This window comes from Petromyzon marinus, chromosome 1 (genome assembly GCF_048934315.1).
Source record: "Petromyzon marinus isolate PM22_M1 ecotype Great Lakes invasive population chromosome 1, UKy_Petmar_22M1.pri1.0, whole genome shotgun sequence".
In the NCBI taxonomy this organism is placed as follows: domain Eukaryota; kingdom Metazoa; phylum Chordata; class Hyperoartia; order Petromyzontiformes; family Petromyzontidae; genus Petromyzon; species Petromyzon marinus.
Genome location: NC_133667.1, coordinates 35,857,085 through 35,867,112, shown reverse-complemented (window position 1 = coordinate 35,867,112; position 10,028 = coordinate 35,857,085). Strand labels below are relative to the sequence as shown.

Genomic DNA, 10,028 nt, shown 5'->3' with positions numbered 1-10,028 from the left:
ACACACTACTCTACACTACAAACTACTCTACACTACTCTACACTACACACTACTCTACACCACACACTACTCTACACTACACACTACTCTACACTACAAACTACTCTACACTACTCTACTCTACACACTACTCTACACTACACCCCACACTACTTTACACTCCACACTACACTACACCCCACACTACACCACACACTACACCCCACACTACACCCCATACTACTCTACACCCCACACTACACCCCACACTACACCCCGTACTACTCTACACCCCACACTACTCTACACTACACCCCACTCTACTCTACACCCCACACTACACTACACCCCACACTACTCTACACTACACCCCACACTACACTACACCCCACACTACTCTACACCCCACACTACACTACAGCCCACACTACTCTACACTACACCCCACACTACCCTACACCCCACACTACACTACACCCCACACTACACCCCACTCTACTCTACACCCCACACTACCCTACACCCCACACTACACTACACCCCACACTACTCTACACTACATACCACTCTGTACTCCACTCAAGGGGCTGAGTGAATGGTCGAGCGGAATTAGAACTCGCGACCTCCGGATCGCGTGTCCAGCTCTGCCCAACGCGCCACGTGGCTGCACGCGATGGACGGAACCGAGCGTATTTGGGGCCAACGCTACAATGTCACGACTCGACCACCACGTACAGCTGATGAGACGATGCGTGTCGAAGCCGCCCCGGAGATGCGCTCGTCTTGAAACGGTGCTGCTGAAGTTACTCACTCCCAGAAGACCGCGCGTGTGCGGCTGATGGGCTTTGCAAGAAAATATTTTTTTATTATTTTCGTTTTACGCGGAGAGACGAATACGTGAAGGAGGCATTGGGAACAGCAACAGAGCTGCGTTATAATGGCTTGAAAAGAAAACACGTATATAACGGGCGACGTTCCAGGCAATGATCCTTCTTCACAGCACACAGAGAGGTCTCTGAATGTAAAATGCTTGTACGCGTGTCTTTACGTGTCGGCCCATGCAGGTGTCACTCGCCACCCTGGACCCCCCGTGCAAGCGAGATGTTCCGTCTCTACGCTCCGAGTTTCTACGTTAAATATTCTCATCAATAATTAACAAACAATACAATTCATCAACTCCGGCTCCTGCAGAAATCACCACGACGCCTGTAGCACGAATCGAACCGTGAACTCGTTCCAAACCGGCTCAGCGGCGAATATCGATCACTGCTAAAACTCCCGACGGCTGAACAACGACACCATCGATGACGACGATGTCGACGATGACGAGGAGGAGGGGAATCCGTGCCGGGGCTGCGTGGTGTGAGGATGGCGTTTGGACGCAGACGAGAACGCAAACACCATAGTCACACTCCACAGCCACGCCAGGGAGCTCTGTGCGTCAAGCTCGTATGCAGGGTGCCATTGTGCAGGGTGCCCTGTGTGCAAGGCGTTCTGTGCAGGGTGCTCCTGTGCAGGACGCTCTTTGCAGGGCGTTCTGCGCGGGGTGTTCCTGTGCAGGGCGTCCTTGTGCAGGGCGTTCCCGTGGACGGCGTTCTTGTGCAGGGTGCTCTGTGCTGGGTGCTCTGTTTTCTCAGTGCAAGGTGTACTGATGGTGGTGGTGCTGATGGCAACGATGATCGTTATCGTGGAGGTAGCGGTGCTGCTGGTGGTGGAGCTGGTAGGTGCGGTGGTGGTGGTGATGGTGGTGATGGCGGTGATCGGGCTGAGGATCTCTGGTAGAGGTTGGCCGATTCTCGACCGGACGATTCCATCCATGGCCACAAATCTACGCGCTATTCACGTGAACCAATTACCTACTACGTTTATGAATAGAAAAAAAGTCGATTATCACGCACGGTTGTATCGTGAACCTACCGATCAATATTCATCGATCATTCGATGCATCATTGCAGCTCTTGTCACAATGGATGACTAAAGGAGGGCGAAGGTGGAGGATGGAGGCAGGGGATGAGGGGTAGAGGGAGGTGAGGGTGGCCTTTGGAAGAGGGAGCTGAGCGAAATGCATTGTTCGAGGTAGGGGGAGGCGTGGGGGAGGAGTGGTGGGTCAGGGATGAGGCAGGGTCAGGGGTTGGGATTTTTTTTATCAGAGTGTGTGGTTACGTTGCTCTATGTTTACACGACGATGTTGCTGATGATGTTGGAGAGGACTCGATGTCACATCAGCTACGGCACGACCTGATCATAGACACACACAGACAAAGACACACACACACAAAGTCAACATGCAGAGGGACACAAACACACTCAGCGCTAACAACACCGCGCGCGTAAGCAGGGACACTCGGAAATTGAACGCAGTCTCTTGCGGCAAGCGATGTTAGCGAGCGTCTATTTAGGGCGACACGAGAGCATGGTTTTGGGCTGTACCAGGTCGGGTCGCCTCTGTCTCCCCAGGACGGGATTTATACACTCCACATCCGGTGAGGCCGACTCATGCTTAGGGCTTAGTCGACCTTAGGGCTTAGTCGACCCAGGGGAAGCCTTGGACCGGGTCCGATATACGCCACTGATGTTAATCGTGGTTGGGAATCGAACCCCGGGTAGCCGGCATCGTGGCGCGGTGCTCTAAACCCCTATAGGCTCAGGCCAGAGACAAAGATGCCCCCGTATAGCATTGACAGACGGTTGGGGCAAGTTCGCAAGCAGCACCTATGAAGGTCGGCACGGCGTGGCCAGCAACACGCCCCGCCAGTTTGATCTCCACAATGGAGATGTTTACGCACTGAGAGTTCGATTCCCGTCCACGGTTAAAAATTGGTGGCGAATATCTGCATGAAGCGGTCGTTGGCCTCTTCGAGGTCGACTCAGCCTTAAATGAATACCACGTGCCAACAGGCATTGTCGGGTGTCAATGCGAAACAGAGTTTGGTGATAGCGCGAAGTCATTATCGAGTGGACTTTGTGAGCCCATTCCTCCACAGCCCAAACCGTTTTTTTTACTCAACCCGGGGTAATCCGTAACCCACTGCCAAAGGTCATAGGGTCAGATCGACATCTGCAAATTATTCAATGACAAAGATGAGCATTTATAAATCGTTATTACACAAGACAGATGTACAAACACAGAGACCTGCAAACACACAAACACGTAGACATCGACGTGTACAACGCAAGACGGACAGCCCTCGTGTGGTCACTTAGACACTGTAGGGGGGCAAGTGCTGGTAGCGAGCACCTATGAAGGCCGGCACGGCACACGAGGGGGTGGGTGGCCAGCACCACGCACGGTCGCCTTTGTCTCCCTAGTGGCGATGTTTTACACTCCGCACCAGGTACTCATTTGAGGCTGAGTGGACCCAGGGGAGGCCCGGGACCGATTCAGAAAATCGTCACTAAATGTTGGCCGTGAGCGGGAATCGAACTTGGGTCGCCGTGTTCGTAGCGCAGCGCGCTAACCGCTACACTACCGCGCACACACACCACACACATCACACACACCACACACACACACCACACACATCACACACACCACACACATCACACACACCACACACACACACCACACACATCATACACACCACACACACACCACACACATCACACACACCACACACACACACCACACACATCACACACACCACACACACACCACACACACCACACCACACACACCACACACACACCACACACACCACACACACCACCCACGTAACTTTACGAACCTTCATGGTGCAATAACCCCAATGATCCGACGCGGCGGGGGAGGACCGCCATCTAGCAGTGGATTGACAAAGGGCTGCACTTGCGCACGGTATCGACTGAAGGGAAATATGCACAGCAACAGCGACGTACAGACACGTGGACACACACAGACGCAAAGACAGACATTTACAGATGAATACATGCTTAGGCATACGCCTACTTCATTCACAAGTGGACAATTATATGCACATGCGCGTACAATATCAGACGTTCATTATTATATACAGATACACAGACGTAAAACAAGGCAAAGATCCCCCGTATAGCCTCGAAGAGACTGTCCGGGCAGGTACGGCACACGATGGGTGGCAAAACACCACGCCCGAGTGGCGACTTTTACACACCGCATCAGGTTCTGAGCTCATTTGAGAACGAGTCGTAAGGGAGTTCTAGGACCGGTTCAGGTTATTGTCGCCGGTGTTGGCCGGGAGCGGGAATCGAACTCGTGTCGCTGGGTTCGTAGCGCAGGTGGCTAAGCGCTAACCGTTGCGCCACCGCTCCCCACACACACGCACACAGACGCGTACACACACGACGCGTTCACCGAGACAGATAATCACTCGCGCACACAAAAAAATACAAAGATCCGCCTTGTAACTTGAAGTGCTGTTCGCGAGCACCTATGAAGGCCGGCACGGCGCACAAGGGGGTGGGTGGCCAGCCCCATACCCGGCCGCCTTTGTCTTCCTCCAGATACACGCACTCTCAGAGACACGCACCGTCTCCGACTCACGCGCACGCGACTCCGTCACTCTCTCACACACAAGGACAAAGATTCCCCGTATAGCCTTCAACAGACCGTTTGGGGCAAGTGCTGTAAGCGAGCACCTGTGGCACGGCACGCGAAGGGTTTGGTGGTCGGCACCACGCCCGGCCGCCTTTGTCTCCCTGGTGGCGATGTTGCCACATCGCGCAGACACACACGCACACACATGACACAGACACAACACGAACATCACTCGCGCGCACACGCGTACCTGGAGTTCATCCCCGCTCCACCGCTGCCATCAAAACTCAAAGTCCGACAGACGCCGATGTCTCTCACCCGCTCTCCTCCACCACCACCACCAACCCCGATCTTCTCCCTAGCCCCCGACTCCCCCTACACATCTCCCCCCACCCAACCCCCCCCCCCCCCAATCGCCTCTAACAATGTAACAATTCCGCAGGGGGAGAATCTGTTTCGCGTGCACCACTCATGTCGCTAACTCGCCGCAGATGTCACCACGAGATGGCTCCAGCGACGTCGGGACCGCGCGAGTCGGGGGAGCGAAGGGCGACGGTTCGGCCCCGTGCCCGCCGACTACATGGCGTGGTGTGGGGGGAGGCGTGGTGTGGGGGGAGGGGTGGTGAGGGGGGGGCGTTGAGGGGGCGTTGGGGCCGCTTATCAAGGCCAATATTGACTTTGCCCCACTGTCGCTGGCCGCGCGGGATCGATCGAGCAGTGGTGGGCAGCCCGGAGGGGCGGCGGTGGGCAGCGAGGTGGGGGGGGGCATGGGGTGGGGGGTCCCATGGGCGGGGGGGGCGGGGTCTGCGGGGGGGGGACAGACTGATAGCTGCGATGCCTGTACGGGATAGAGGTTGTGTAAGTACGTGTGTGTGTACGTGTGTGTAAGTACGTGTAAGTACGTGTGTGTGTGTAGTGTGTGTGTGTAAGTACGTGTAAGTACGTGTGTGTGTAAGTACGTGTGTGTGTGTAAGTACGTGTGTGTAATTACGTGTGTGTGTAAGTACGTGTGTGTGTGTAAGTACGTGTGTGTGTAGTGTGTGTGTGTAAGTCCTCCCCTAGGTCGACTCAGCCTCAAATGAGTACCTGGTGCGGTGTGTAAACATCGCCACTAGGGAGACGAAGGCGGTCGGGCGTGGTGCTGGCCACCCACCCCCTCGTGTACCGTTCCGGCCTTCATAGGTGCTTGCTAACAGCACTTGCCCCTACAGCCTGTTAGGCTATATGGGGGATCTTTGTAGTGTGTGTGTGTAAGTACGTGTAAGTACGTGTGTGTGTAAGTACGTGTGTGTAAGTACGTGTATGTGTGTAAGTACGTGTGTGTGCGTGTACGTGTGTGTGTAAGTACGTGTGTATGCACTGCATGAGGTGAGCGGTGGCGCAGTGGTTAGCGCGTTGCACTACAAATCCGGCGACGAGTTCGATTCCGTTTCACGGTCAACACCAGTGACGATTTTCCGAACGCGGTCCTGGGCCTCCCCTAGGTCGACTCAGCCTTAAACGAGTACCTGCTGGAGTGCGTGAACATCAGCATTGGGGAGACAAAGGCGGCCGGGCGTGATGCTGGCCACCCACCCCTTCGTGTGCCGTGCCGGCCTTCATAGCTGCTACTCGCTAACAGCACTTGCCCCAACAGTTTGCTGAGGCTATACGGGGTATCTTTATCATTGTACCGCATGTCGTGCCAGTACTTGTAAGTACACGGATGGGTTCGGGTTAGTTGGCCGTACTGCGCGCGACGTGTAGCCTCAAAGCTGGCCGACAACACCTGGGCTACTGCACGTGGGGATCACCCATGCCGAGAATAATCCACGCTCAAAATCGTGCTCGGCTACCGAGATCTGTCGAGCTCGGCGCATTCCGAGTTGTTTGTCAGAGGCCACTGTGCCCACGCGCGTGCGTCGCGATGCGTGCGCGTGTCACTGTGTGTGTGGGGAGCGGTGGTGCCGCGGTTAGCGCCACGCTGCGCTGCGAACCCGGCGCCCCGAGTTCGATTCCCGCTCACGGCCAACACCGGTGACGATTATCTGAACCGGGTCCTGGGCCTCCCCTAGGTCCACTCAGCCTCAAACGAGTACCCGGTGCGGTGTGTAAATGTCACCATTGTGTCGGCACAATGGCCGGCCTTCTTTTGTACGATTCGCTAACAGCACTTGCCCCAACAGTCTGTGAAGGCTATCAGGGGGCTATTTGCCTTTGTGTGTGTGGGCTATCAGGATGGCTTGGGTCACCTGGGAGCGGCTCCCCTCCCTCCCCTCCTGCTCCCCACCCCCGCCCCGCGCTGGAACCGGGATCGCTGAGAGAGGCGCTTTGGTGCCGCCGAGCACTGAGACTCCGAGTGAGGGGCGCCCACTGAATGCTGCGAGTCGGGGGTCGGGGTGGCGATGGTTTGACTTGGTTCATAGCGGGCTCGTGAAAGGGGGAGCCATAGAAGCCGGAGCGTAGAAGTGCAGTACAACAATTATATAAATATGGCTGCGCTGCCTTCTTCTGAGCCCCACGCTGTCCGATAGCCGCCTATGCCCCCCACCCCGCCCCCCATGATCCGATCGAAATCACTAATTTCGATCGGATCATTGGGGTTTATTAGTAATAAATCGGCATTTCGCGACCCCCACTGCCACTGGTGTAGCATATTACTACGTGCCAGGGACTCTATGAGATGATAGGACAATAGTCTGAGTCCATAATTAGCAATAAGTAACGGCAAAGCAGTTATAAGTGACTCAGAATTGTGCGCAGTTGCGTATAGAGTACACGACTTCCCCGAAGGCATCAACACCTTCAGCGAGCGCGGTGCCGATCACACAACGCGGTTCCATTTCGACCCTCGATCGATGGCTGCCCCATCGCCACACACGCGTCGAATAAAACACAAGGCACAAGTCCTTACTTACTATCAAGTCCTTACATACTAACAACTCCTTACATACTAACTCCTTACTAACAACTCCTTACTTACTAACAACTCCTTACTCACTAACAACTCCTTACTTACTAACAAGTCCTTACTATCAACTCCTTACTTACTAACAACTCTATCATTTTCATTGCTGGAGGGATTGCCCCCCCTACCTGAAAATCCTGGCTCCGCCATTGCCCCCATCCACCCACCAACCCCCCCACCAACCCCACCCCCCACCCACCTCAGGTTGATAGCCGCCTCGCGTGGATTCTCACTCGGCGCAGGATCTCGGCAGCGCCGGGCTGTCTCTGACATGGCCGTTGTCAAGCGACCGTCATCCTCTCTGACCTCTCTGACCTCTCTGACCCCTCTGACCTCTCTGACCCCTCTGACCCCTCTGACCTCTCTGACCCCTCTGACCCCGAGATGCGCGACGTTGCCGAAGTCGCCCCGCGCGCTCGCGCCGCTGTTGATTCGCCGGGGGCAAAATCCACGGGGCCGAGACCCCGAGAGCCCCCCCCCCTGTTCCGTGATAGCGCGGACCCGTGCCCTGTCCATCCCTCCACCTCGTTACTCATTAACGAGGGGCGGAGGACGAGGGGAGGGTGGGAGGGGGGCGAGGGAGAGGGTGGCGGTGGGGGCGTAGGTGGTACCGCACGAGTGTCAAACAGGGCCGGATTAACATTGTGTAGGCCCCTGGGCTACAGGAACTGTGAGGCCCCTGGGCTACAGGTACTGTGAGGCCCCTGGGCTACAGGTACTGTGAGGCCCCTGGGCTACAGGTACTGTGAGGCCCCTGGGCTACAGGTACTGTGAGGCCCCTGGGCTACAGGTACTGTGAGGCCCCTGGGCTACAGGTACTGTGAGGCCCCTGGGCTACAGGTACTGTGAGGCCCCTGGGCTACAGGTACTGTGAGGCCCCTGTGCTACAGGTACTGTGAGGCCCCTGGGCTACAGGTACTGTGAGGCCCCTGGGCTACAGGAACTCTGAGGCCCCCCCAGTAATATTTTCCAAAGGAAAACAAAGTTAAAGAAAAATAAAATGTATTTTTACGAGGCTAACAACAAATACAATTCAGCATTCACAAGTGAAATAACTTTTAACTTAACCTCTGGAGGCCCTCCAGCTGGCAGAGGCCCCTGGCCTGCAGCCCCTAAAGCCCCGTGCCTGAATCCGGTTCCGGTGGCAAGGGACTGAATCAGAATCCGATGAGCTATTAAGCTCTTCTTCACCGATGTCGAGTAGTCACTGAGTTGGGGTCGGGGCGGCGGGGGGCGTGAACACGAGATTCAAGCATTTCAGGCCCCCCACTAAAATCTGCGTGGCCAACCCAGTGGGGGGTGGGGGGGGGGGCACACGACTGCAGACTCTTCCCACGTGACAGCCAAGACCTCTGTGCCCCCTCATCAGCGCGCGCTGCCTCCGCGTCCCAATGAGGTCGATCGGCCACCCGGAGACGCTCATCTGAACGTGCCACCTGTCACAGGATACCCCCTTGCATGCCGTGCATCATCATCACCACCACCGTCATCAAAGTATCTTCATCATCCGCTGCTTGCTGCTGCAATGGGTTGTGCAAGGATGCGCTTCAGGAGGTTGTGGCCCCGGAAGCTTTGCGGGAGATCGCAGGCAGGGAGAGATCTCCCGCGTCGCCGCCGACTGTGTTTGAAAGTTTAAACAACAACAACAACAAACAACAACAACAATATCTCCGGCGGTGTGCGCAGACTTGGGGTGGGCCACCCAAGAGCGGAACCATGGCACGTGCGACGGCCCCGATCAGCGGCCCGAGCCACAGACACGAGGGTGCAGTTTAACACGTGGGCTTTCGCGACTGGCTGTCGCCTGATGAAGCCAGTTGTAATTACTGGCGAAACGTCGTACCCAAGATTGTAAATGTTGTGGCTTGGCTCTCCAACACACCGGTGTGCTGTACTCGTGACGAATTGGCCACGTTCTGTTTACGTGACAACCCTTACTAGTTGGCTGTGTCGGGTGGTGGCGGGTTTTCACGACACATTTATATATTTACGCGATCTAACAACCCCCCATCACCCCCACCGTCCTCTATTATGGACGGGGGTGATGCGGGCTATCGTCGCAGCGACAACGGCGCACCACGCCTCGCTATGCTCCCGAGCGCAGAGCGGCTGGCACACGAACCACCTGGACGGGAATGTCGCAGCTGATGGTCCGCCAACGTGAGCCGCGCGGCGACGGAACGAGAGCGGACACCCTGAGCCACGTGCCGCCAATCGTCGTCGGCGGAGTGAGCGTGTGTCAAGGCCGACGGGGTGGGCGAGTGGCAGTGCAACGGTTGGCGCTCAGCGCAACCCGGGTTCCATTCCCGTTCACGGTCAACACCAGTGACGGATCATCCGAACCGGTCCTGGGCCTCTCCTAGGTCGACTCGGCCTCAAGTTAGTACTTGGTGCCGTGCTGAAACGTCGCCACTCGGGAGACAAAGGCGTGGTGCTGGCCACCGACCCCATCGTGTGCCGTGCCGGCCTTCATAGGCGCTGCTCGCTGACAGCACTCGCCCCGACAGTCTGTTAAGACTGTCGGGGGATCTTTCCTTTACCCCCCGTCTCCACCACGAACAACCCAGGCTGCAGGAGGCGCTGCTGTCACGAGTGAATCGGGATTCGTGT

The 10,028-nt window shown here is 56.4% G+C and overlaps 1 long non-coding RNA gene across 1 annotated transcript; it reads right to left on the bottom strand.

Moving 5' to 3' along the window:
- Positions 1-820: 820 nt before the first annotated feature.
- Positions 821-4,823, bottom strand: LOC116940812 (uncharacterized). Its single transcript, XR_012941906.1, has 2 exons — positions 3,705-4,823; positions 821-2,217 (listed from the first exon to the last, which is right to left on the bottom strand). It is a non-coding gene; the product is annotated as an uncharacterized LOC116940812 (long non-coding RNA).
- Positions 4,824-10,028: the final 5,205 nt, after the last annotated feature.